The sequence below is a fragment of the Balaenoptera borealis genome (assembly GCF_965194805.1).
Source record: "Balaenoptera borealis genome assembly, chromosome: 2".
In the NCBI taxonomy this organism is placed as follows: Eukaryota; Metazoa; Chordata; class Mammalia; order Artiodactyla; family Balaenopteridae; genus Balaenoptera; species Balaenoptera borealis.
The window spans coordinates 149,281,550-149,308,079 of NC_138867.1; the positions used below are offsets into that span (position 1 = coordinate 149,281,550).

General features: G+C 36.5%; 1 long non-coding RNA gene across 1 annotated transcript in view; it reads right to left on the reverse strand.

The window, feature by feature from the left end:
* Positions 1-26,530, reverse strand: part of LOC309622738 — a 218,835-nt gene that overhangs the window by 168,344 nt on the left and 23,961 nt on the right. The gene's annotated exons all lie outside the window — the stretch shown is intronic.

The window sequence follows — 26,530 nt, forward strand, 5'->3', positions numbered from 1 at the left end:
CTCTCTGTTGGTTGTTTTGCCTGAGGCAACCCAACACTGGAGCCTACCTGGGCTCTTTGGTTGGGCTAATGACAGGCTCTGGGTGGGCTCTCGCCAAGGAGTACTTCCCAGAACTTCTGCTGCCAGTGTCCTTGTCCCCATGGTGAAACAGAGCAACCCCCTGCCTCTGCAGGAGACCCTCCAACACTAGCAGGTAGGTCTGGTTCAGTCTCCCCTGGGTTCACTGCTCCTTCCCCTGGGTCACGATGCACACACTCCTTTGTGTGTGCCCTCCAAGAGTGAAGTCTCTGTTTCCCCCAGTCCTGTCGAAGTCCTGCAATCAATTCCCACTAGGCTTCAAAGTCTGATTCTCTAGGAATTCCTCCTCCCGTTGCCGGACCCCCAGGTTGGGAAGCCTGACATGTGGCTCAGAACTTTCACTCCAGTGGGTGGACTTCTGTGGTATAAGTGTTCACCAGTCTGTGAGTCACCCACCCACCAGTTATGGGATTTGATTTTACTGTGATTGCGCCCCTCCTACCGTCTCATTGTGGCTTCTCCTTTGTCTTTGGATGTGGGGTATCTTTTTTGGTGAGTTCCAGTGTCTTCCTGTCGATGATTGTTCAGCAGTTAGTTGTGATTCTGGTATTCTTGCAAGAGGGAGTGAGAGCACGTCCTTCTACTCCGCCATCTTGGTTCCTCCTCTTCATTCCTGAGCTCAGATAATCTGAGTTTTAAAAAATTTCTCCATCTACCTAGCACAAGATTGAAGCTTAATGAATATGTATTTAAAAGCCTGAAGAATTGATTCATAGATCTCATCAAAAGATCCTGTGGTATAAGGAGAGTTCCTGTTTTGTTCCTGTTTTCTCTAGTTTCTGTTAATTTCATGCTGTTACTTTTTTTTTTAAAAGAACATTAGTAACTCATTCATTTCTCTAACATATATGTAGGGAACGTCTATGTGTCAGTGCTGTGATACAAAGGTCTTGCTTGCATTTAAGCAAAAGAAGAAAGAGAGACACTTTAAAATGATAATATAATGAGATAAGGAAGCAATAAAAAAAGAGACACGTACAATGTGCTTTCAGAAAACAGTGAAAGAAAGCGTTACATGTGCCTGGAGAAGACATCATAGTAGATGCACTGGTATCATGACAATATTTCTGGATTATCCCTTTATTCATCAACTCCAAAGTAAAGGGTAGACTTAATTTTCTCAAACTCTTACTATGAATTTGATTTTGGATGTGCTTGTTTTGGTCTCTATTTCAAATACTTTATACTTTTTAAATTATAGTAATAAGTCACATAGAAAGTTTGGAAAAAAGTTTTTAATGAAATAAATCTTTCATAATTCTGCTTGGAAATAATTACAGCTAATATTTTGGCATTCTTTTTTACTTTTTTTTCTCCTCTCTTGTCCAGGCATATGTAAATAGTCCTATATATTTAAAAATTGAGATCATATTATATACATTTTTATATCCTTACTCACCCCATTTCCATTCTATAACACTACAGATAACATGTCTATACATACAGAGAATATGGCTTTTTTTTTGCTGGGGGCTTACCTGAAACATTCTTTTTTTTTTAAATTAATTTTTATTGGAGTATAGTTGCTTTACAATGTTGTGAGACTATAACTTTTATTCCTTAAACTTAGATATATGAAAAACATTGCATTTCTTTCGCTTCATGTTCTTAAAATTTTTTTATTATGTAAAATTTATAAATAAAAGCAGAGAGCAATGAACCCTTATGTTCCCTTCACCCAGCTACAGTAAATATCAACTAATGGCCACTGTGGTTTTATTTATACCAGTATGTATTCTTCACCTCCTCCCAAAAAAATTTGCAAGTACCATAAATATTTTAGTATGGATATCTGATTCCTTAATATCCTTAAATACCCAGTTAGTGCAAAATTTTTTTATTAGTTAATCTGTTAAAATCAGAATGTAACTAAAATCTACACATTGAATTTGGTTGATATGTCTCTTAAGTCTCTTTATTTTCTTGAGATTTATTTGGCTAAGGAAATGTGTTGCTTATTCTGTAGTATTTCTCTCATTCTGGATCTTGCTGATTGCAACCATTAAACTTTATTTAATATGTTCCCATGTACCGTGTATTTTGCATTTAGAAGTTTGAACTGATTCAGGTTCTTATTTTTTTGGCAAAAATACAAACATATGTGGTTTGTGTACTTCCAACAAGAGATAAATTGTTTGTCTTTATGGGATGTTCGTAGCCTAGATAATCATTGGCTAGATTTATTATTAGGGATTTGCCAAATGCTGATATTCTTTATTTTCTTTAAAGATGTCATTCTATTGTCTTTATGTTTACATATTCTCTGATGAGAAGTCATTTATGTTTCTTTCTTTTTTTCTTCTCTGTACATAATCTGTCCGTATTTATCACTGATTGCTTTTAAGATTTTCTCTTTATCGCTTTTTTTTTAAGCAATTTGATTATTATGTGTATCGATATGGTGTTCTTTGTATTTAGCCTGCTTGAGTTTTGTTGATCTTTTTGAATCTGTGTGTTGAAAATTTTCATCAAATTTGGAAAAATTATGTCCATTATTTCTTCAAATGATTTTTCTGTTCTTGCTGCCATTCTGCTTGATATTTTCCTACAGTTTACTATGGTTCTGTTTTTCTTTGTGTTTTTTTTTGTTTGTTTTTGCTCTTTTTTACCTCTGTGCTTTATTTTGATACATTTTATTGCTGTGTTTTCAGGTTCCCTGATTTTTTCATTTGCAGAGTACAATTTGCTATTGAGACTTTCCAGTGAAGCTTTCATTTCAGATAATGTATTTTTCATGTCTCAAAGTTCCATTGAGATCTTATATCATCTGTTTCTCTCCTCATTATATTCCAGTTTCCTTTAAATACTGAACATTGTTATATTAGTTGACTTAATGTATGTGTCAACTAGTTCCACCATCAGTGTCACTACTGAGGGTTTTTTTTAAACTGATTTTTTTCCAGGTTTTGGGTAACATCATTGCTAGGGCAGAATGAGTTATTTATTTTATTTTGTCTTTTAAGAGGAGGTAAGTTCCATAAAGATAGGGCTTGTCTGTCTTGTTCACTGATATAACCTCAGAATGTGGAACAGGGTTTAACTAGGGTTACCCACCCTGTCAGTGGCAGAGCTGGAGTTGAAAATCTGAGTTCCTTGGGTGGGTAAAAACTGAGATGTGTATATATGAATAAATACTCACAGTACTCACTCCTTACTCTGGTCTGAGGAAATTTCTCTTATTTCTTTGGCTTTTAATTTTGTTCCCTCCCTCCCTTCCCACACCTAGCATTATTTCTTCTATGAATCTCCACCTATAGTAAGAACTCTAGACTTGGGCTTCTCTTGCTTTTTGCCCTGAAAAATACCTAAGTTGAGGAAGCAAAAATAGCCTGGCCATTGCTTGAAACTGGAGGAGGGTGAAGGAAATATAGAAAGGCAAAACTGAATGAACATTTGTAGAAATTATTCTCATAGACACACACACACACACACACACATACACACATACACACACACACTCCTACACCTGATTAGTTCTTCAGTATAGAGTACTAGAAGTATGATTACAGGGTCAGAGAGTATATACGTTTACATGCTCTTGTAGCATCTTGCCAACTACTAGCATATGGAGATTTTTGAGTTGAACACCACCCAGATTTTCTAGCCAAGAAGTAAAATGGAGAGCTCTACAACACAGTGACTGTTCACTTTAGTGCTCTCCTTAAGTCTGTGTTCATTCAACAGCAAGTGTTCTGTCAGCATCTGAAAACCCCGTGTGTTGCCCCATTATCTAATCCAGAGTTGCACTTGCTTGTTGGGTTCCAATAGCATCCAGTTTTCACTGGTCCTCTAACCAGGCAGTTCAGTGAGTAGCTCAGAGGACATGACATGAAAAACAGAAAAGAGACATCTGTTGTACATTTACTAGACTAATCCATTTCAACCCCTCTAATAATTTCTTGTTTCTATTCCAAAGCAATATCAAGTTATTAGTGCATTAAATTTAGGTACTGAAGCACCTTGTTATTTATAGGAATACAACACATTAAAGGCAGGAGAAAAAAGGAGTCAAAGATAAAAACAATGATTAGTATTAGTGCAAGTATTGCACCCTTTTTCTTGATACTGAGATTATGTTTGGGATAGGTTTCCAAATAGGATAGCATTTGATCACTGGTCAAGCAGATGCCTGATTTCTTTTGCATTGTCTCCAGAATTTTAACAATTAAATATTTTATTGTAAAAGTTTAATGTGACATTGGTTATTAAAAATTTTACTGAAGTGGTGAACAGTTTCTTTATTTTAACTGATTAATATTTATTAAGAGCACAGTATAGAACTAGAACTCTAGATGGTTTTACAATATTATTTTTAACATACTCCCCACCTCTGTTTTGGCTCCTTTCTTCTTTGATTCTGTAATTGTTAACCTTACCCTTGGAGTCTTCAGAGCTTTAAACATCCAAGTCATCTTTAACTTCTTAGTCTTTCCTCCAGCTACTATGCATCATGTTTCTTTCATAATACCTATATTAGTTTTCCAATTTTCTGTAACAAATTGCCATGGACTTGCTGGTTTAAAACAACACAAATTTATTATTTTATAGTTTTAGAGGTCAGTAGTCCAAAATTGGTCTCACTGGAGTAAAATCAAGATGTTGGCTATGCTGTGTTCTTTCTTGAGGCTCTAAGGGAGATTCATTTTCATGCCCTTTTCCATCTCCTGGAGTCTGCCTGCATTCTTTGACTGTTGACCCCTTCGATCTTCAAAGCCAGAGACATATGATTGAGTCTTTCTCATGTTGTATCACTCTGCCAAAGACTTTTCTGCCTCCCTCTTCCACATTTAAGGACCCTTGTGACTACACTGGGCCCACCAAGATAGTCCATGTTAAGCTTTTTATTTTAAGGTTTTCTGATTAGCAACCTTAATTCCATCTGCAATGCTATTCTCTCTTTCCACTTAAAATAATATATTCACAGGTTCTAGGAATCAGGATATTGATATATTTGAGGAGCCATTATTCTGCCTGTCACAATAACTATCATATCCATTCCTTCTTTCATGATTACCAAGTGAATCTTTTATTTCAGGCCCATTTATTAGGATCGTTGCAATAGCCTTTGACTTTCTTCTCTGCCATTAGTTTCTCATCTCTCCAGACATCCTAATCTCCATTGGCAGACTCATCTCCATAAAGTCTAGTGTAGAGTATTTTATCTGTCCTCAAAAAGCTTCATTGGCAGCATTTTCAGTAAGGCAGTATTCCCCAAGCTCTTTTGATTATGCAGCCTATCTATACAAATTTATGTACACATTAATGTTTTTATTTAATTATAATTTTTGTTCATATGCTATTGTACTAGTGTTTTATAAACTTATACACATATGTAAAATTTTCAAAAATATGTGCAAAAGATGAAATAAAGCTTTTAAGATAGTTAAAAATTTTGTGTATAGTACAAAATTCCCATTTCTTAGTAAAATTATTAATATTATCAGTAAGAGAAATGTGATGAAGTTATGCACCATAATTTTATGGAACTGTTGGCTTAACACTTTAATATATTGAATATCTTGGACTACATCCAGATTATTTTGATACTTGTTATAGATGTTATTAACGAAAAAAAGTTGCCTCATAATATACATATGAGAGAATACATTGTTTACTACACTGTCATGATACTCATTTTCAATCTGCTTTGCCAGTTATATGAAAGTTTTTTTTTTCACTGAAATTTGACATGTAAATTTCTGCCTTCTTTAACATTAGTCAGTTTTGCTTGCAGATTAATTAATCTTGCACAGTAATCAGTCAAACATTTTTATATTAACAAATGGCTCTAAACAGTCTGAAACTCATTTAGAAGATTTGTGTTCAAGCTAGAAAATTCCATTCCCAAATTTAAATGTATTGATATGTATTTAACTATGTGACATACTTCAGTTACTTAGGTAACAAAAATTTTTAAATGGGAAAATTCGCAAACATTAATATTTTAAATGTTTTTTCCATAGCTTTTTTTCTCTCCCCAAATAAGTTACTTTCTTAGTCATTAAAATATTAACGTTTACCTTCAAGGGACAGTTAAGGCATGTATGATATTTTAAATCTATTGTCATAGAAGAGGCCTGAAAAATTGGAATTTATTTCTCTAAAAAATGTATAATTCATCTTTAATTTGACAACTCTACAACTCTTTTAAATACTCTTCATTAAGGTAACCAACAAACATCTGAGTGATATATAAGATGTTCTTGATGAGTGCTTATCTTATTATAAAGTATTATAAGATCTCTACTAGTTAAACATATTCACATTATCTAACATCTCAGGGCAGTTATACAAGCACTGCAGATGAGGGCAAGATTGAAGGAAATGACCTGCTCTGTCAAGATTCCTTTCAAAATTTCATGTCTATCCAACATATGGGTCAAGTAAGGAAGCTATAGGGATCTTTGTCTTACAATTTTTAGATAAGAAATGTAAATAGATATTCTGATTTGTTCTTCCTCCCTTCAATGGTTTAATTGTTTTGTAAACCCCAATTCATAGGCCTCTGTACTAGAGGATAAAATTTATACTCCCTTGTATGGAGTTCAAAGCCTTCTAAGATCTCACTTCTATTTGAAGACTCACTTGTAATTTTCTATCTTATATATTTCCTCATGTTTTTCAATCTACATAGACTACCATACTAACCTTCTTTCCTCAGTTTTTCCTTATCTCGTTCTCAAAATTCCATCCACCCTTCAAGCCACAGGACGTGACTTACTGCACTTGTACAGCAAATGGTGGTTGAATGAAAGGCCTTCTGTTCACTTCTTTTGGTGTACTTTTCTTAACTTGTAGTTACATATCCATTTATTTGTTGACCTGTTTGTTTGTTGCTGTGACGAGACCAAGCTGCACAAAGACATATGGGGACTGTGGCCATCAAATAAATATTTGCACCTAGGTCTGTAACTAGCACAAAGTAGGTGCTTTATAACAGTATACTAGGGAATGAATAAAGGTTATATCACCTGAAGCCTTCACTGATTCCTCATCCCACCAAGCCATAACTAATATTTTCCTTTTATGTTCTCAAAATCTGTACTTTGTACAGAGTAGGTACTCAATAACTATTCAAGTAGAATACGATTCAATAAGAGGCTCAGGCTTTTTGGTTGTTTGTTTTTGTGATTTTCTTTGCTTTGTAGTTGCATCTGACCCAGTGGTAAAAGCACAAGTGGAATTTTGATTGCTAGAGTGTCATATAGTTGAGATGGAAAGTTGTTTGGAAGGGTGCCTGATGCTGAACATCAAACCTGTAGTTGTTCACTTACCAAAGTCATGTTTGTGTATGTTACTTCACAGCAATATGCAAATTGCTTATGGCTGTACCCAGTAGAACGGTGCTCGATCTGAGCTCATTTGCAGCAGTTTAAAAGCAAACTCCAGAGCCCAATATCACAACTGTTTTCTTCCTTTTTGATCTTACCTCATTAGGAGGACAGGGTAAGGGTTGTATAATGTGTTGAAATCTGTCAATACTTTGTGTGTCTTATTCATTAAAACCTTCAGATGCTGTTTTCCTAGCGGCTTCATTTACCAGGGAGGGCAAGCAGAAAAACACTAAACAGGTGTTCTTGACTTGAAAAACAGCAATTTCAAGCAACTCACAAGGGGAGAAGTTGGAAATTTTCAGATTCTGAAGTTGTCACTGGGAGATAAATTTGGGTTACACATTCGCTTCTCGTAAACAGACTTTTTTAACATAAATTTCTGCTGTGCACGAGGCACCTGATTTCTCTGGGGGCAGACATGCTTCACAGAGCAATCGTGCTGCAAAGAGATAGTGTATATTTTCCCAGACTTCTTCCAAATACACAAATATGAGCTGGAGGAGTAGTATACTGAGCTGGTAATATAGAATTCTAGCTTTCCTGGCAGGGAGACAAATACCTATGGTAAATATTTGGCTTGATTGATGGGAAAGTGTCTGAATTTTGACTAATCTAAACTCAAATGTTTCTATAATACCATAAGAAGATTATTGGTCAAACAAACAGTGAGGTACCTTAAGTATCTTATATAAAAGGACTGCATAGTACTGTGTTTGTTTCTGAAGCAGCAGCAGCTTTCTGAAGCAAGGGGAAATTTAAAAGAGATATTTCCTATGGCAGTGCTTCTCAAAATGTGGTCCCCAGGGCAGTAGCATTAGCATTACATAGTAGTTTGTTAGAAATGCACACTCTTGGGCCACACTCCAGAAGTACTGAATCAAAAACTCTAGGAGTAAGGTCCAGCAATCTGTGTTTTAGCAAATGTTTTAGGTGATTCTGATGTATGCATACACTGGAGAACCATTGTTTTACTGGAATTTGATTCATTAATTCATTCGATAAATATTTATTGGGTATCTAACAAATTCTAGGCACTCTTTTTAGGCACTGACAATACAGCATTGTGAACAAATAGTCAAACTCTCGCTGTCTTGTATTTTGTATTCTAGTGAGCAATCTGGGAAAGTCAAAGGAAATGGGAATTCATTAGTTTTCTTTATGCCATGTTGGGCACTGCAAGATGCCCTTTTCCGTGACCATGGTGTTTGAAGTAGGCTTGGCATAAGTTGCAGTGTAAACATTTGGGAACTGAACCGCACTTACTTCATTTTACAGTGTTACTTTCCCTTTCATGGACAGCTCTCTTGGGACTGGTTCCAAGATCTCTATCTAGATGCTCAAGATGCATGACTTACCTAAATGGACAGTTGATCTGCATATATTTTTGTTCCTCCAGTAATTTATAAATCATCATTCTGTGTTTGACACTCTAGTATGGGCATTGGAAGTGAATTGATTGGCATGATTCCTGACATCTGGGCTCTTATTCTATAAGGATTATCATTGAACCAAGTGGTATAAAGGACATACAACTTGTTAAAAGTCAAGAGACCGATGGCTTAGACTATTAAGTAAGTGTAAATAAACATTCTTATCATGAAAAATTGGAACAATAGTGCATCCTGAGTACTTCATGTTAGGTAGGCTAGAATCAATAGGAACTTGCTACCTTTTACCTAGCTAGTCATTTATTCAAATGCTGTTTTTCCCAACTTTGAAAATTTTCATAAGAAATAAGTCAAAAGACAAGTACAATAAAGACCTATATAATATCCTTTAAGATTTACTATCTACGTTTCCTCATTCTCTCTCTCTCTCTCTGTCTACACACACACACACACACACACACACACACACACACTGAGTTTCAACATTCCATTTGAAAATTTAAGTTGCAGATATTTAAAAATTTCAGCCATTAATAATTCAGCATGGATCTCTTAAGAATAAGGACATTTGGCTAAATTATCACAGTGTCATTGTCATTTCTAAGAAAATAACAATTCCATAAATCATTGAACATCTAAATCTTCCTCAGATAATCCCTCCACTTTGTTTTCACCATGACACTGATGTATTGAAGAGTTCAAGTCAGTTACTATGTATAATCTCCCACATTTTGATATGCTTGATTGTTTCCTTTTGGTGTCATTTAATGTGTGTATCTCTAGCCCTTGAATTCACTGTGCACTAGAGTTTGGGTCTGGAGACTCAATTGGATTTTAAGTAGATATATGACTGCCCAGAATATGGCAGTCACAGTATGGTAAGCAAAACAGATGCATTCTTGCTTTTATGAAGCTCAAATTATAACCAGGGAAGACATACACTAAACAAACATATTATGGACCTATATAAAGATAACTTCCCCTAATGGTAAGTGCTGTGATGAAAATTAAGTATGATGATGTGACAGTGAGTTAGTGATAGTTTGTTGCAGAGGGGATGGCCAAGCAAGACCTCATTGTGGAGATGATATTTGAGCTGTGATCTGAGTGGAAGTGACAGGAAGCGGGGGATAGGGGTGAAAAAAATTATTTGCTAAACCTGCTGTCTGAAACAAAGACTTCTTAGGGGATCATGAGTCTCTTGAATGAAGGAAGTACTTAAGTACCAAGGAGGTACTTAAGTACCTGGGAAGTACTTAAGAATGTGAGGAGGATAATCATGTGAGTTATTGGACAGAGGTTGGTGGGAACAGTCTTGATCAATCAAATAATAATTCCAGTGAATCATGGAGACTGTTCCCTTTTGTTAGTAGCTGCCCATATTGTTTACCTGGGTGGGTACAGTGATGTGAATGCAATGGACAAAGAGAAGAAAGTCTAAAAAAACATCAAGAATTATAATTCAAATTTGTCGAATATTATTGTCTATCTTTATCCTCACAGGTTCCTAAAATGCCAAAGAGAACTTGATTGGGAGTCATAGGCCAGAAAAATCCAGTCTTCCACTGTGGAAAGTTGGGAAAGTGGAGTTATTCTTAGTTGTTTTTTTTTTCCATGTTTATCATCCTTCCCATCCCTTCAAAATATATGTCCTTTTATTATTCCGGTCTGTTTTTATGATTTGCTGGAGCACACTGTGGATGCATTTATGAATGTAACTTTATTAAACACATGCAGGGACTTCCCTGGTGGTGCAGTGGTTAAGAATCTGCCTCTCAACGCAGGGGACATGGGTTTGAGCCCTGGTCCGGGAAGATCCCACATGCTGCAGAGCAAAAGCCCGTGCGCCACAACTACTGAGCCTGTGCTCTAGAGCCCGTGAGCCACAACTACTGAGCCTGTGCACCACAACTACTGAAGCCTGCGCGCCTAGAACCCATGCTCCGCAACAAGAGAAGACACTGCAATGAGAAGCCCCCCCCCACCACAACGAAGAGTAGCCCCCTCTCACCACAACTAGAGAAAGCCTGCGCACAGCAATGAAGACCCAGCGCAGCCAAAAATAAATAAATAAATGTATTAAAAAAATAAGAAAATAAACACATGTAAATAAATATGAGTAATGGCATTTGTAGTGACTAGAAAGGAGAAACTGAAGAAGATGCTTTTTTTGAAGAGTTTTTGTTTGGCTCCTTGGCAGAAAAGCAATATAAACCTGGACATTCAAGTGCATTTGTATGCCATAATAGTGCGGTGGATGATTGTGTCAGATGAAATATCCACCTGCACACAGAGTACACAGCTACTAGGAAGTATCTATTGTTGATTTCTCATCTAGCATCTGACATAGCCTGTGCGTGAGGTTTTTGACAACTGTCGGAGAGCAAAGGAAATGCTACCTCTAGAAGTGCATGGGGTGGGAGCAGACTGAGCTCTGGCTGCTGAGAAGAGAATCCTCAGAGAGAGAAACACACTGGGGCAACTGACAGTCCTCATAACTGTTCCTGATACGTGTTCCTCACTTTAGGCCTCAGTCTGCCCATCTGTGAAACCCATCTGTGAAGTGTGTTTATTGAAAATGCTTGATATATTGATGTGTCAGGAAAAAGAGCTAAAAAAGAAAACATTCACCAGCTATGTAGTACTTCTAGGGATTTGTAATCAAGCTTATGGTTCTGTGCGAGTTGGATTCTGTTTATAATTTATGTCTTTCATAGTAAAATGCTGTATGTGTGTGTGCATGCACGAGCTTGTGGTTACTTTGGAGAAGAAGAACCAAAGAGGAGGAGTACATTATTCCATTATAATACTAAAACATTTCAGGGACATTCATAGTTAATTTACATGCTTTCAAAGACCATGGTCTTTGTAATAGGAATTTCTGAGATTTGGAGAACATTCTAAATATGTGTTGTCCAATATGGTAGCCACTCGCTATGTGTCGCTGTGGAGCACTTGAAATGTAGCTGAATGTAGTGAATGAGGAACTTAATTAATTTAAATTTAAATAGCCACATGTAGTTGGTGGCTACCGTTTTGGACAGAGCAGGTCTAAAGAGATGTGGAAGAAATACTTTTAAAAAAGTCACCATCTGGTTATGCAGTCTGCCAATTAAATTATTTTATTTTTGGATTCTGATTATTAGTATATTCTCTTGTGTTTAAAATGTGCACCAGTTCCCACTCTCCTGACACCTCCTTCCCCTTCCTGGTCTTACACATATACACACAATTCCCTATTTTACTCTGCTGTTATTGCTAAGCACGAAAGTTTTCTTTTATATCCACACTTCCTGAGGCAGTACTATATGTACATAATTATGCTTCATCAAATTCGTCACCATTTGTTCTCCTTTAAAATTTAGAACTGGATGTTCACTCCTGATTTACATTCTCGAAGGTAGCTGATGTCTTCCATGGTGGTCACAGCCTTCTCCTTAATCGTCTCATAGTATTTCCACTATTATCAGCCCCTGCCTTAGGACTACTCTTTAGTCTCCTTAGTGCTGCAACATTCTGAGTGTCTCCTTCTTCTCCCGTTAGTCATTTTCTTTTCTTTCCAGTTTCCTTCAATATTATGGTTGTTTACTACAACTCAGATTTGCTATTCTAGATTCAGCCAAAAGCTCTGATTTATGTCTTCGGTGAGAAAATCTATCTAATTCTGATCTCTTCAGTGGTCTGTTTTAAAATCTTACACTTTCTCCTTGAAATTTCTTGTTTGATGTGCAAAAATCTAAGTTTAATACTAAAACATAACTCATATTTTTCCTATCAAAATGAATCCCCCGTCCTATGTTGAAAAGGCACCACTCTGTTTCTTGTTACCCAGAGTTGAAGGGCTTGGTCATTCTTGACTTTTTATGTATTTTTATGGTCCCTCTCAATTCAGTCAACACATGCTGCTTTTATGAAATATGGAATGCTTCCTGAATTTGCATGTCATTCTTGCTGAGAGGCCATCCTAATTTTCTCTGTATTACTCTAATTTGAGTATGTACTGCTGAAGCCAGCAGAGTTCCTCCTTTCTAGTGGATGTTGGGTTATAACAAGTTTCCTTTTCCACTGTCCATATCCTGGCTTAGGTTTTCCTTGGCTCATATGTGCATTATTTTCAGCCCCCTAACTGGTGTTATTACCTTCAATCTCAGTTGGGGTTGTACTAACCACTCCAGTTCTATATCTTCTGACTGTTGTGCATGCATCTTGCCCTCCGGGTACATTGGCATGCCCAGTCTCATTGAATCACTCTTGCTTTTCCAACCATGTGCTTTTGCTTAATGCTGTTGGCTCTGCCAAAAATTAAATTGTCTTATTAGTGTATTCAAATCGTATATGCTTAAAACTTTCAAGGTTTATTTATACATTATTCACCAACTGTTTATTGAGTATATGCTGTGTACTGGCATTGAACTAGGCACCTATGTCTTTAGTGCTCAGCTCATAAGAAGACAGAATCTCTGCTTTCACGGAGTTTACATTATAACAGGGAATCTGACAAGTAAATATTCAGTTATGGTATCATGTGATAAACTTCCATCTCATCATCACATGGAAACCATCCCAAACCACTTTGGCTTCTCTGAACTTACGAAGATTACTCACTGGCCGTTTAATTACATTACTTACTTTTATCTGTTCACCTACCGATTTTTCTATTATGTGTTAATTTCATTTCCTCTATTGGATTGCAAACTATTTGAGGGCAGAAGATACTTTGTATACCACTGAATATACCCTATGGCCTCTAGCCCACAATGTTTCATATAAAAAAACACAAATACCTGGCAGTTTGTAAGAGGGCTGTATTTTACCTTTGGGAATCTTTCCTATGCACTACATAATTATTTCTCAGTCAACATAAAATACAGAAATCTGATAACAGAGAAGGTGAGATTTGTTTATACTCATTCTACATTGAATGATGGATTTAAACATGCAAATTGAATTACTTATGCTATTTAAAGTATATTATGTATTACAAAATGTTAAGTGCTTATATTTCAGAATTCCCTGATACAAAATACTCATAAATCTTAAAATGAAGAACATCAATTAGAATTGAATTTCCAAACTACTGTGAATTTATGCTGAAAATCAGAAGCCAAGAGTAAAATATTATAGTTGTTAGATTGTAAAATCAGATGTTGATTTTTTTAAAATAAGTCTTCTGTTAATATAGTTGGACTTATGAAGCCCTAATTGGATAAAGCAGATTTTTCTGATAGAGTGATCTTTAAAGGTAAATGTAAATGACCAAAACTTTTCAGTATTCTCATCAATTAAATAATTTATTATTGCATTTTAATCTAATCCTGGCTTATTCCCAGATGTTGATTATATTTCCTGTTAAATTTTCATAGGAACTTTTTTCTCTTTGCTTTTAGTTTAATTTTTAAAAACCTCTTTATTAAGTTGTAATTGACATAGACTACACATATTTAAAGTGTAAAATTTGAGACATTTGGACATATGTATATACCAGTGAAGCCATCAGCACAATCAGGTTAATGAAAATATTCATCACTCTCAAAAGTTTCCTCATTCCCCTTTGTAATTCCTCTGGACTTTTCTCCATCTCCCCTACCAAAGGCACCCATTAATCTGTTTTCTGTCCATGTAGTTTTGCATTTTTAAAGAATTTGATGTAAATGAAATCATACAGCATTTGCTCTTTCCTGTCTGGTTTCTTTTCTCATAGTATAATTGTTTTAAGATTCATCCATGTTATAGTTTAACAGGAATTCACTACTTTGTATTTGCCGAGTAGAAACACAACTGATTTTTGTGTATTGTTTGTGTATCCTACAGCTTTACTGAGTTTGTTTACTAGTTCTAACAGGTTATTTTTGTGTGGAATCTTTAGGATTTTTTTTTCTTTTTTTTTTTTTTTAAAGATTTATTGATTGACTGATTGCTCTGTTGGGTCTTCGTTTCTGTGCTAGGGCTTTCTCTAGTTGTGGCAAGCGGGAGCCACTCTTCATCGCCTCTCACTGTTGCAGCCTCTCTTGTTGTGGAGCACAGGCTCCAGACGCGCAGGCTCAGTAGTTGTGGCTCACGGGCTCAGTTGCTCCGCAGCATGTGGGATCCTCCCAGACCAGGGCTCGAACCCGTGTGCCCTGCATTAGCAGGCAGATTCTCAACCACTGCGCCACCAGGGAAGCCCCAGGGATTTTCTATATATAATATCATGTCCACTGCAAGTAGAGAAAATTTTATTCCTTTCTTTCCGATTTAGTTTCCTTTTTTTTCCTTTTCCTACCTAATTGCTCTGGCTAGGACTTCCAGTGCTATGTTGAATTGTTTAGTGTTTCATGTATAGATCTTTTACATCTTTGGTCAGATTTATCCTTAAATATAATATTTCATACTTTTTATGCCATTGTAAATGGTATTTTAAAAAAATTTGAAATTCTGATTATTTGTTGACAGAATAGAGAAATACAATTGGTTTTTATGTACTGATCTTTCATCCTGCACCTTAGTAAACTCATATATTAGTTCTAGTAGCTTTTTGTAGCGTTCATTGGATTTCCTACATAGACAATCATGTTTTGCTGTGAATAAAGATTTTTACATGTTCCTTTCTAATCTTTATGCTTTGCTTTTCCTTCCCTGATTGCACTGCCTAGAACCTCTAGTACAATGTTGAATAGAAATAGTGAGCGTGGACATCCTGTCTTAATCCTTATCTGAGGAGCACCGTTTGGTTTTTCAACATTAAGTAACATAGGCTAGATGTAAGTTCCTTGTCAGATACATGATTTTTTCAAATGTTTTCTCCCATTCTGTGGGTTGTCTTCATTCTTTGCATGGTATTATCTGTTGTAAAAATGTTTAAATTTGAGGTAATCCAATTAAATATTTTCCTTTGGTGACTTTCTTTATTATTCTTTTAATTCTATAGTGTCTATAGTAGTGTCTCCCATCATTCATGATACTGTTTTTTTCCCAATACCCAACCTATTATTTATTCCATCATTCCTGATGTTGTTAGTTTGTGTCTTCTTTCTTTTTTATATCATCTGCATGATAAAATATTTATCAATGTCTTATATCAATACCTTGATAGATGTATTTATCAAGATCTCAAAAAGCCAAGTTTTAATTTTATTGGATTTTAAAAATTGTTTTTGTTTTCTACTTTTTTGGTATCTGCACTAATTTTTATTATTTCCTTTATGATTCTGACTTTGGGTTTTATATGCTTGTCTTTTTCATATGTTTTAAGGTGAAATCTGAGGTCTTTGATTTGAGATATTTCTTCTTTAGTGCTTTAGATTTTCCAGAAGTACTGCTTTAGAGATAGCCTGGAAATTTTTATATGCTGTGTTATTCACTGCAAAATACTTGCGAATTTCAATTTAGATTTGTTCTTTGACTCATGGGATATTTAGAAGTATGTTATTTGGTTTCTGAATATTTGGGGATTTTCTAGAGATCTTTCTCTTATTGATATCTATTAATATCATTATGGTCATGGAACATATTTTGTATGACTTGAATAATTAAAAATTTATAACATTTTATGATGCAGAATGTGGTAAGTCTTTTGTGTGCACTTGAAATTTTTTAGCACATCAGGTCTTCCTGATGAATCCATCTCCTTATTTTTTGAAGTAAACTTCTTTATCCTAGGTAGTAGTCTTTGTTCCGGTCTCAGTTTTGTCCAATATTCCAGTCACTGCAGCTTTCTTTTTTTTTTTAAATTGTGGTAACATTGGTTTATAACACTATATAAGTTTCATGTGACCACCATTATATTTTGACTTCTGTATATACTACAGTGCGTTCACCACCAAAAGTTTAGTTTTCATTCATCTCTATACAGTTGATCCCCCCTTTACCCATTTCACCTAAACCCCCTTTTGCCTTTGGTAACCACTACTCTGTTGTCTGTATCTATGTGTTTGTTTTTCTTTGGTTTGGTGTGTTCATTTATTTTGTGTTGTTGAATATTCCACTCATGAGTGAAATCATATGGTATTTGTCATTTCTGACTTATTTCACTTAGCGTTATACCATCATGGTCCATCCATGTTGTCACAAATGACAAGATTTCATCTATTTTTATGGCTGAGTAGTATTCCATTGTATGTATATGCCACATCTTCTTTCTCCATTCATCCACTGATGAACACCTAAGTGGTTTCCATGTGTTGGTTACTGTAAATAGTGCTGCGATGAATATAGGCGTGTGGATATCTTTTCACCTTAGTGTTTTCCTATTATTTGAATAGGTAGCCTGAAATGGAATAACTGGATCATATGGTAGCTGAATTCTTAATTTCTTGAGGAATCTCCATACTTTTTTTTCCCATAGTGGCTGCACTAATTTACATTCCCACTAACAATGTAGGAGGGTTCCCTTTCCTCCACACCCTCTCTTAACATGTGTCATTTCTTGCTTTTTTGATAATAGCCATTCTAACAGACATGAGGTGATAGTTCATCGTGGTTGTGATTTGCATTTCCCTAATAATTAGTGATGTCGAATGTCTTTTCATATGCCTGTTGGGCGTTTGTATGTCTTCTTTGGATAAATGTCTGTTAAGATTTTCTGCTCATTTTTAATCAGGTTATTTTGTTGTTGTTGAGTTGTATGAGTTCTTTATATATTTTGGATTTTAATTCCTTACTGAATATATGATTTGCAAATATAATCTTTTATTTGGTAGGTTGTCTTTTCATTGTGTTGATTGTTTGCTGTGCAGAAGCTTTTTAGTTCAATGTGGTCCTATTTGTTTATTTTTGATTTTGTTTCCCTTGCCTGAGGAGACATATTCAGAAAGACTGCTAAGACCAATGTCAAAGAGCACACTGCCTCTGTTTTCCTCTAGAAGTTATATGGTTTCTGGTCTTACATTCAAGTCTTTAATACATCTTGAGTTGATTTTTGTGTATGGTATAAGGTAGTGGTCTAGTTTTATTCTTTTGCATGAGGCGGTTCAGGTTTCCCAGCACCATTTATTGAAGTCTGTCGTTTTCGCATTTATATTCTCTGCTCCTTTGCTATAAATTAATTGTTTGTATATGTGTGTATTTATTTCTGGGTTCTCAATTCTGTTCCATTGATCTGTGTCTATTTTTCTGACTATACCATGCCGTTTGATTATTTTGTAGTCTATTTTTTTAGTGTAGTTTTGATAGCTTTGTAGTACAGTTTGAAATCAGGGATTGTGGTAACTCCAGCTTTGTACATTTTTTTCAGGATTGCTTTGGCTACCGGGTCTTTTTTATTTCTATATAAATTTTAGGATTTTTAATTCTATTTCCATGAAAAATGTCATCGGAATTTTGATAGGGATTGAATGTGTAGATTACTTTAGGTAATATGGACATTTTAACAATGTTAATTCTTCCAATCCATGAACGTGGACTCTCTTACCTTTTCTTTGTGTCTTCTTCAGTTTATTTCAACAATGTCTTATAGTTTTCAGTATATAGTTCTTTCGCCTCCTTGCTTAAATTTATTCCTAGGTATTTTATTCTTTTTGTTGCAATTGTAAATGGGATTGTTTTCTTAATTTCTCTTTCTGCTAGCTCATTGTTAGCATATAAAAATGCAACAGATTTTTGTGTATCAATTTTATACCTTGCAACTATATTGTATTCATTTATTATTTCTAATAGTATTTTGATAGTGTCTTTACGGTTTTTAATATATATATAAAAAATCATGTCACCCACAAATTTCAATAGTAAAAGTTTTATTTCTTTCTTCCTTCCTTTTGCTCTGACTGGAACTTTCAATACTGTATTGAATAAGAGTGGTGAGAGTGTCATCCTTGTCTTGTTCCTGATCTTTTTAGGGATAGCTTTCAGTTTTTTACTTTTGAGTGTGATGTTAGGTGTGGGTTTGTCATATACAGCCTTTATTATGTTGAGGTATTTTATATGCACTTTATTCAGAGTTTTTATCATAAATTGGTGTTGAATCTTATCAAATGCTTTTTCTGCATCTATTGAGATATTCATATGATTTTTATCCTTTACTTCGTTAATGTGGTATATCATGTTCATTGATTTGTGAATGTTGAACCATCCGTGCATCCCGGTAATAAATCTTACTTGATCATGTATGTTTCTTCTAATGTATTGTTGTATTTGGTTTGTTAGTATTTTGTTGAGGATTTTTCCATCTACATTATCAGAGATATTGGCCTGTAATTTTCATTTTTTGTGTTGTCTTCGTGTGGTTTTAGTATCAGGGTAATGTTGGCCTTGTAAAATGAGTTAGAAACTTCTTTTCAATTTTTTGGATACATTTGAAAGTAGGTATTATATCTTCTTTGAATGTTTGGTAGAATTCACCTATGAAGCTGTCTGGTCCTAGACTTATTTTTTTCAGAGGTTTTTGATTACTTTTTCAATCTTCTTATTAGTGATCAGTGTATTCACTTTTTCTCTTTCTTCATTATTCAGTCTTGGAAAGTTGTATGATTCTAAAAATTTATCCATTTCTTCTACATTGTCCAATTTGTTGATGTATAGGTATTCTTGGTATTCTCATATAATCGTTTGTATTTCTGTGATATCTATTTTAATTTCATCTCTTTCATTTTTGATTTTATTTATCTGAGCTTTCTCTGTATTTTTCTTAGTGAGTCTAGCTAATGGTGTGTCAATTTTATCTTTTCAAAGAACCTGCTCTTATTTTTATTGATATTTTATCTTTATAGTCTCTATTTTATTTATTTCTGCTCTGATTTTATTATTTCCTTTCTTCTAACTTTGGGCTTCATTTGTTCTTCCTTTTCTAGTTCCTTTAGATGTAAGGATAGACTGTTTATTTGAGCTTTTTCTTGTCTTGAGATAGACCTATATTGCTATAAACTTCTCTCTTAGCACCCTTTTTACTTTATCCCGTATATTTTGTATTTTCCATTTTCATTTTCATTTGTCTTCAGGTATTTTTTTTTCTCTTTCTCCTTTAACTTCTTTGGTGACCCAATAGTTGTTCAGTAGAATGTTGTTCAGTCTCCACATATTTGTGATTTTTCTATCTTTCTTCTTGTAGTAGATTTCCAGTTTCATACAATTGTGGTTGGAAAAGACAGTTGATATGATTTAAATCTACTTAAATTTAGTGAGACTTGAATCCCAGCATATGGTCTATCCTTGAGAGAGTTCCATGTGCACTTGAGAAAGTGTATTCTGCAGCATTTGGATGGAATGTTCTGTACATTCTATGAAACCTATGTGGTCTAACGTTTCATTTAAGGCTGCTGTTTCCTTGTTGACTTTCTTTCTAGATGAGCCATCCATTTATGTAAGTGTGGTGTTAAAGTGCCCTATTATTTTGTTGCTGTCAATTTTTCCCTTTATGTCTGTTAATAATTGTTTTATATATGTTAGGTGCATATTTTAATCACTGTTATGCTTCTTGATGAATTATCTCTTTTATTATTGTACACTGTCCATCTTTGTCTCTTGTTACCTGTTTTGGCTTGAAGTGTATTTTCTTTGATATGAATATGGCTATACCTGCTTTCTTTTGTCTGCTATTAGCTTAGAGTATTGTCTTCTGTCTCTTCACTTTGAGCCTATGTTTGTCTTAAGAACTGAGATGAGTCTTCTGAGGCAGTGTATAGTTGGTTGTTATTTATTAATCAATCCAGCTACTCTGTCTTTTGATTGGAGAATTCTATTCATTTACTAAATGTAAATGATTATTGATAAATGAAGACTTAGTATTGCCATTTTATTTTTTGTTTTCTGTTTGCTCTATATCTCCATGTTTCTTTTTCCTTGTTTCTGTCTGCCATTTTGGTTTGGTGGTTTTCTATGATGTTTTCCTCAGTTTCCCTTTTTTTTTTAAATGTCTCTGCTCTAGATTTATGTTTTGTAGTTACCATCGGGTTTGTATAAAATATCTCATAGATAAAATATTCCTTTTCCTGACTGTAGCATCTGATCTTCAGTTGCCTCTATGAATTCCATCCTTTTCCCTTCTCATTTTATGTTTTTTCAAATTATCACTTTTTATGTTGTTTGTTACCAAATTGAAGTAGTTATAGTTATTTTTATTCCTTTAAAAAACCTAGTCTGATTTAGAGTTTCAATTTTCTGATTCTGTCTGTCTATTTATCATCTTACTCAACATTTTGTGTACTTTTGCCTTTTTGTTTCAGGTAGAAGAGCTGTAAGGCAAGTCTAGTATTGATGAGCTCCCTCAGCTCTTGTTTGCTTGGGAAAGCCTTTATTTCTCCTTCATATCTGAATGATAACTATGCTGGAAAGAGTATGTTTTTTGTGGACAGTTTTATCTTTCAATATTTTGAGAATGTTATTCCACTCCCTTGTGGCTTATAGAATTTATGTTGAGAAATCTGCTGATAGCGTAATGGGGGTTACTTTGTAGGTTACCATCCTTTTTTTCTGTGGCTGCCTTTAAAATTTTTTCTTTGTTGTTGACTTTTGGCAGTTTTCATATAATGTGTCTTGGAAAAGGTCTTTTTGCATTGAGGTTTCTTAATAGGTTTTCTCTTAACTTCATTGACTTGTAGATGCAGTTCATTCCCCAGGTTTGGGAGGTTCTCAGCTATTATTTCTTTAAATAAACTCTCTATGCCCTTCTCCCTCTCTCCTCCTTCTAGGATACCCATTAGCCTTATGTTGCCCTTCCTAAATGTGCTGGATAGATCTCTTAGGATTTCCTCATTTCTTTTAGATCTTAATTCTCTCTCCTTTTCTACGAGGATCATTTCTAGATTTGTATCTTCAGGCTTGCTAACTCTGTCTTCCATATGGTCTGCTCTATTTCCAATGCTCTCTAATGTGTTCTTTATCTCATTTATTGCATCTTCAGCTTCAGAATTTCTGTTGGTTCTCTTTTAGATTTAAATTTCTTTGGTAAAATTTTCCTTCTGTTTACTAATTTCATTCCTGAGCTCCTCGAACTGCCTTTCTGAGTTTTTTGTAGCTTGTGCATTTCTTCGTGACAGCTATTTTGAATTATCTGTCTGTTAGATCACTCTATCCGTGACTTTGGTTTTTGGAGAATTGTCATTTTCTTTTTGTGATTTAGCGTTACTGTGGATTTTCGTGGCACTTTATGAGTTGTTCCTCTGCTGTTGCATTTGAAGTAGCAAACACTTTGCTTCTTTAGGTAAAGCTTTCTTTACTTGATTGTAAAAATTCAAGATTAGTATTTAGAGACCCTTCTTTTGTTTTTCAGTAGGTGGCGCTATAGCACAAGTTTTTGGTTTCTCCTACCTGAGCTGCCTCTGGTTGTATCGCTCTTCGATAATCCGTTCTTTCCACCCTCCACTGCCTCTGCCACAGGTCTTGCCCTGTGCCCTTACTGTTGCTTCTTGTGCCTTCGGGCTGGCTTCTGCCTTGCTGTAGCCAGTGTTGCTGCTGTTGCTGGTGTAGCTTCCTGGGGTGCCCAGATGGTGGGCGCCTGCACTGCCTCAGGGGTAGCCTGGGTCACAGACTCTGCCTCTACCATATCCAGGTTTGTTAGGTTCATGGGCACTGCCTCTTGGGTGTGGGGGCTGGAGTTGCAGGTGCCTTTGCAGCTAGAGGGATGGAGTGAGAGGCCAGACTGCCTCTCTTGCCCTGTTCTCAGCAGTGGAGTGTGCTGCTGCAGTCAGGGGACTAGAGTTGTATGCACGGCCTCCCCTGCTACTTCTGGGTTCTCAGGGGCCACAGGGTCACCCCTTGTGCTGGGGGGGGGATGGGATCCCCAGCATCGCCTCTGTTGTTCCCGCCTTCTGCTTCCTCTGTGTGTTCCATTCCACCCATCTTTAGATGTGCACATGTGTGGACCTCTCCAGTGTATGTTGGGCAGAAGAACCTTTATGATGTTATGGACGTTTTACTGGGTATATGTTGAAGGGGACAGAGAAAGGGAGCAAAGTGTCTTATGATGCAGTGATGCTCATGTCACCCCCTCCACCTTTTTTTTTGATTAGTGTTACCATGGTATGTGTCTATTTTATCACTGCTTTTAACCCATTAGTGCTTTAGATTTGAAGTGCATTTCCAAAAGAAGCACATAATTGGATTTTGCTTTGTATCCAATCTGACAGTATTTGTCTTTTAAGTGTTTAGAACATTGATATTTTCTGTGATGATCAATAAAATTTAAATCTACCATATTGCTCTTTTCCCACATGTGCTTTCTTGCCTTTTTTTTTTTTTTTTTCCCCCTGCCTTCTTTGGTAATAATTGGGTAGTGTTTATGATTCCCTCTTGTCTCCTTTGTTGACTTACTAGCTATGATTCTTTACTTTATTATTTTAATGGTTGCTTTAGAATTTGTGGCATCCATATTTGACTCATCACAGTCTACCTTCAAGTAATATTATGCCACTTCACATGTCATGTAGGAACCTTACAATAGTATACTTTCATTTTTGACTCCCTACCTTTGTGATATTTTTGTCATACTTTTAAGTATATTATAAACATCATACCACATTTTTAATTATTATTTTTGTTTAGGCAGTCAATTATTGTTTATAGAGATTTAAATAACAGAAATTGCATATTTATCCAGATAGCCACCATTTCTTGTATCTTTCATTTATTTGTGTAGATTCATATTTCCAACTGGTATTGTTTACTGATATTTCTGCTTGATGGATTTTCTTTAACATTTCTTGTAATGCAGATATGCTGGTGATGAATTCTTTCAACTGTTGTATGAAAAAGTCTTCATTTTGCTTTCATTTCTTGTTGAGTCAACTTTATTTTTAAAAACTGTTTAGGTTCACAGCAAGATTAAGAGGAAAGCAAAGAGATGGCCCATGTATCCCCTGCCCCCATATATGTATAACCTCCTCCCCCCACTATTAGCATCCCCCACCAGAGTGGTACATGTTTTAAATATGATGAACCTACATTGACACATCATTATCACCCAGAATCCACAGTTTATATTAGACTTCACTCTTGGTGTTGCAAATTCTATAGGTTTAAATGTATAATGGCATATATCCACCATTGCAGTATTATAAAAGTTTCAGGGTTTTTTTTTTTTTTTTCAACTCACCGCCTTTGCTTTATTGCTAAGCGCTTCAGACAGACTTAGAGATGTCTTCTTTGAGGAAAGAGTCCAGCAAGATCAAGAATCCAGAAGAGACCAAGACTGTGAAACAAATGTGTTGGGCTGGAAAATCCCCTTGACCACAAGAATGAGGAAATTGTGGTCGCTTTGTCTTCTACCCAGTCAGGGCCCAAAGCTCCTGCTATACCTTATCTTGAAGTGTCAGCAGGAGAATGGTTGTAGCTGCTCAGCCTGGGGCCCACCTATCTCTTACCTCAAATCTCCCCTGAGTGACGTGCACCCCGAGAACTCTTTATTGGGAGGATGAGGGGTGGAGGTCTGTCTTCTGTAGCTTCTTCAGTCTGGCACTGGGCTCGTGGACCCTACCTAATTGGGGCCACGGAACTCTCGCCCTGTCTTGTCCAGGGGCCCCAGGGTGACTTCTGCTGTTTTTCCGGTAGGATCTATGTCAGGGAGTGGCTGGAATCCCTGCATCACCATCATCTTGATGTGGAATTGTTGCAACCAGGAAGAAACAAAATTAACAGATTAAAAAGGCAGGGGCCAAAGTTCAGTAAAAGGATTATGGCAACTAGAGGCCCAAGCAGGGGGTAAGAACCAGGTCACATTTTGGTAACATCTCCTTAATTACAGTCTAGATAGTCAGCACTTGGGTTACCCTGCCCGAAGGAATGAAGCCATTTGGCGTCGTCACATGTTCTTGACATCCTTTTCTACTAGCCCAGTGTTATTGATGTAGGTGCAACATCTCTTATTGATAACTGCACATACTCCTTGTTTGGCTAGGAGGAAGTCCAAGGCTAGTCTATTAGCCATCACTTTATTAGCCAAGGAACTTAGAGACAGTGAGAGTCTGGTGAGTGCGCTCCCTGTGGATTCACTCAGGACAGACAGGGCATCTGAAAGATTGTGGAACAATGCTTCGTGATAAACAAAGCCTCCCCAAGGGGCCACCAAACCAACAGCAGCTCCATTTCCTGCCAAAGGAGGCCAATTGCCCTTTTGCCCCAGGGGTGGGTGATGTTATAGATGGTAATACCTGGGTTTGTTTGGTTACTCAGTTGGCCTAGCATTACATTGTCCTGTAAACAGAGCATTGTCTGTACAAGGAAAGGCCACAGCTAATCCCAGGAAAGGGAAAGAGGGATTGGATTTTTTTGAAGAGGACAGTCAGTTTATATCTGGACCACAAAGGAATAGATGTCCGGGAGGGGTACATGCCTGACATACTGTTGTGGAATTAAACCACTTCAGTAGAGAGTCTACCCAAGGGGGTTCCAGTGCAGTTGGAGGAGAGGATCCCACCATTGAATAAGGGTGTATGAGTCTTTTCGAAGGCTTTCAGAGAGGCAAAAAACATGTATCACACGTGGGGAAGATGTGTGTCAGACGCTTGGCTCCAGGCCTGTCCAGGAGAGACACATCCCACCGGCCGGCTGATCTTGGGGGCACCAGTGGGTGGCATTGCCTGTTTGGTCTTCGCAGTTAAAATTAGGGGTAATGGCGGTGATGCCAGCCACCGATGCATTGCAGATTTTAGTTCCAGGCTTCTGGCAGGGGCAGCAAGATGAGTTACTTATCAATACGGTTGTCATTTGGCTTGGGGATCACCTTCTTGGGCAGGTTCACGGGAATAGCTGGGAAGTGTGTCTTCAGGTTCCTTGAATCCAGGGATCCGAGTCAGGGCACCAAGGCCCCTAGACTGATGCTGGTTTACCTCAAGGTCTCCAGCCGGATCACCGACAGCCCTCTACAGAGAAGCAGTTCTGGAGATTCCAACTTCCCGATGGAACTGGGGGGAGGGGGAAGCAGAAACGTGTCGAAGGCTGAGGACCAAGATGGGGCTCAGGCGGAGGCTGGACCCAGGGGCTAGGTTGGCTGGCGGGTTTGGGCCACCTCCCCAGCCCCTCCAGGCCCGGTTCCTCCCTCGACCGTGGCACATGGAACCACGGAGGACAACCTCTCCAACCTCGTACTTGATCCGGAAGGCAAAAGTTTCAGTTTTTTTTAGGAAAAGCCTTCTGTGTCTCTTGCCTATTCATCCTTCCCTCCCCCAACCCCTGGCAACCACCAAAACCAGTTTTTTTTTTACAGTCTCCATAGCTTTGCCTTTTCCGGAATGTCATATATTGGAATCGTATAGTATGTAGCTTTTATAGACTGCTTCTTTCACCTAGTAATAGGCATTTAAGGTCCTCCATGTCTTTCCATTGCTTGATGGCTCACTTCTTTTTAGCAGAATAATATTCTGTTGTCTGGATGTGCCACAGTTTATCTGTTCATCTACTGAAAGACATACTGGTTGCTTCCAAGTTTTGAATAAAGCTGCTATAAATATTTGTATGCAGTTTTTTGTGTGGACATAAGTTTTTGACTCCTTTGAGTATGATGTTCTTTATGTTCAGAGACTGTACCCATTACAGGAGACACCCCATCTTTCACCTTTGATCCACCTTTTCCAGTCCTAGCCTGCTATCTTGCTGCTGGGGCCCTTGATTATTCTACTATATCTTATCCAATGTTGATATTTATTAAATACTATTTAATACCATTTTAGGGTTGATTCATCTTCTGTTTGACTTACAGACTGGGAGTCTTGAACTGTAAGAGATATAATTTTCTAAAAGCCTATAACTTCTTAACTACAATTACCAAGTTTTTTTTTAGTCACTTGTTTTAATCCTTTAATTTCACCCTTTGGCATTTTCACAGCT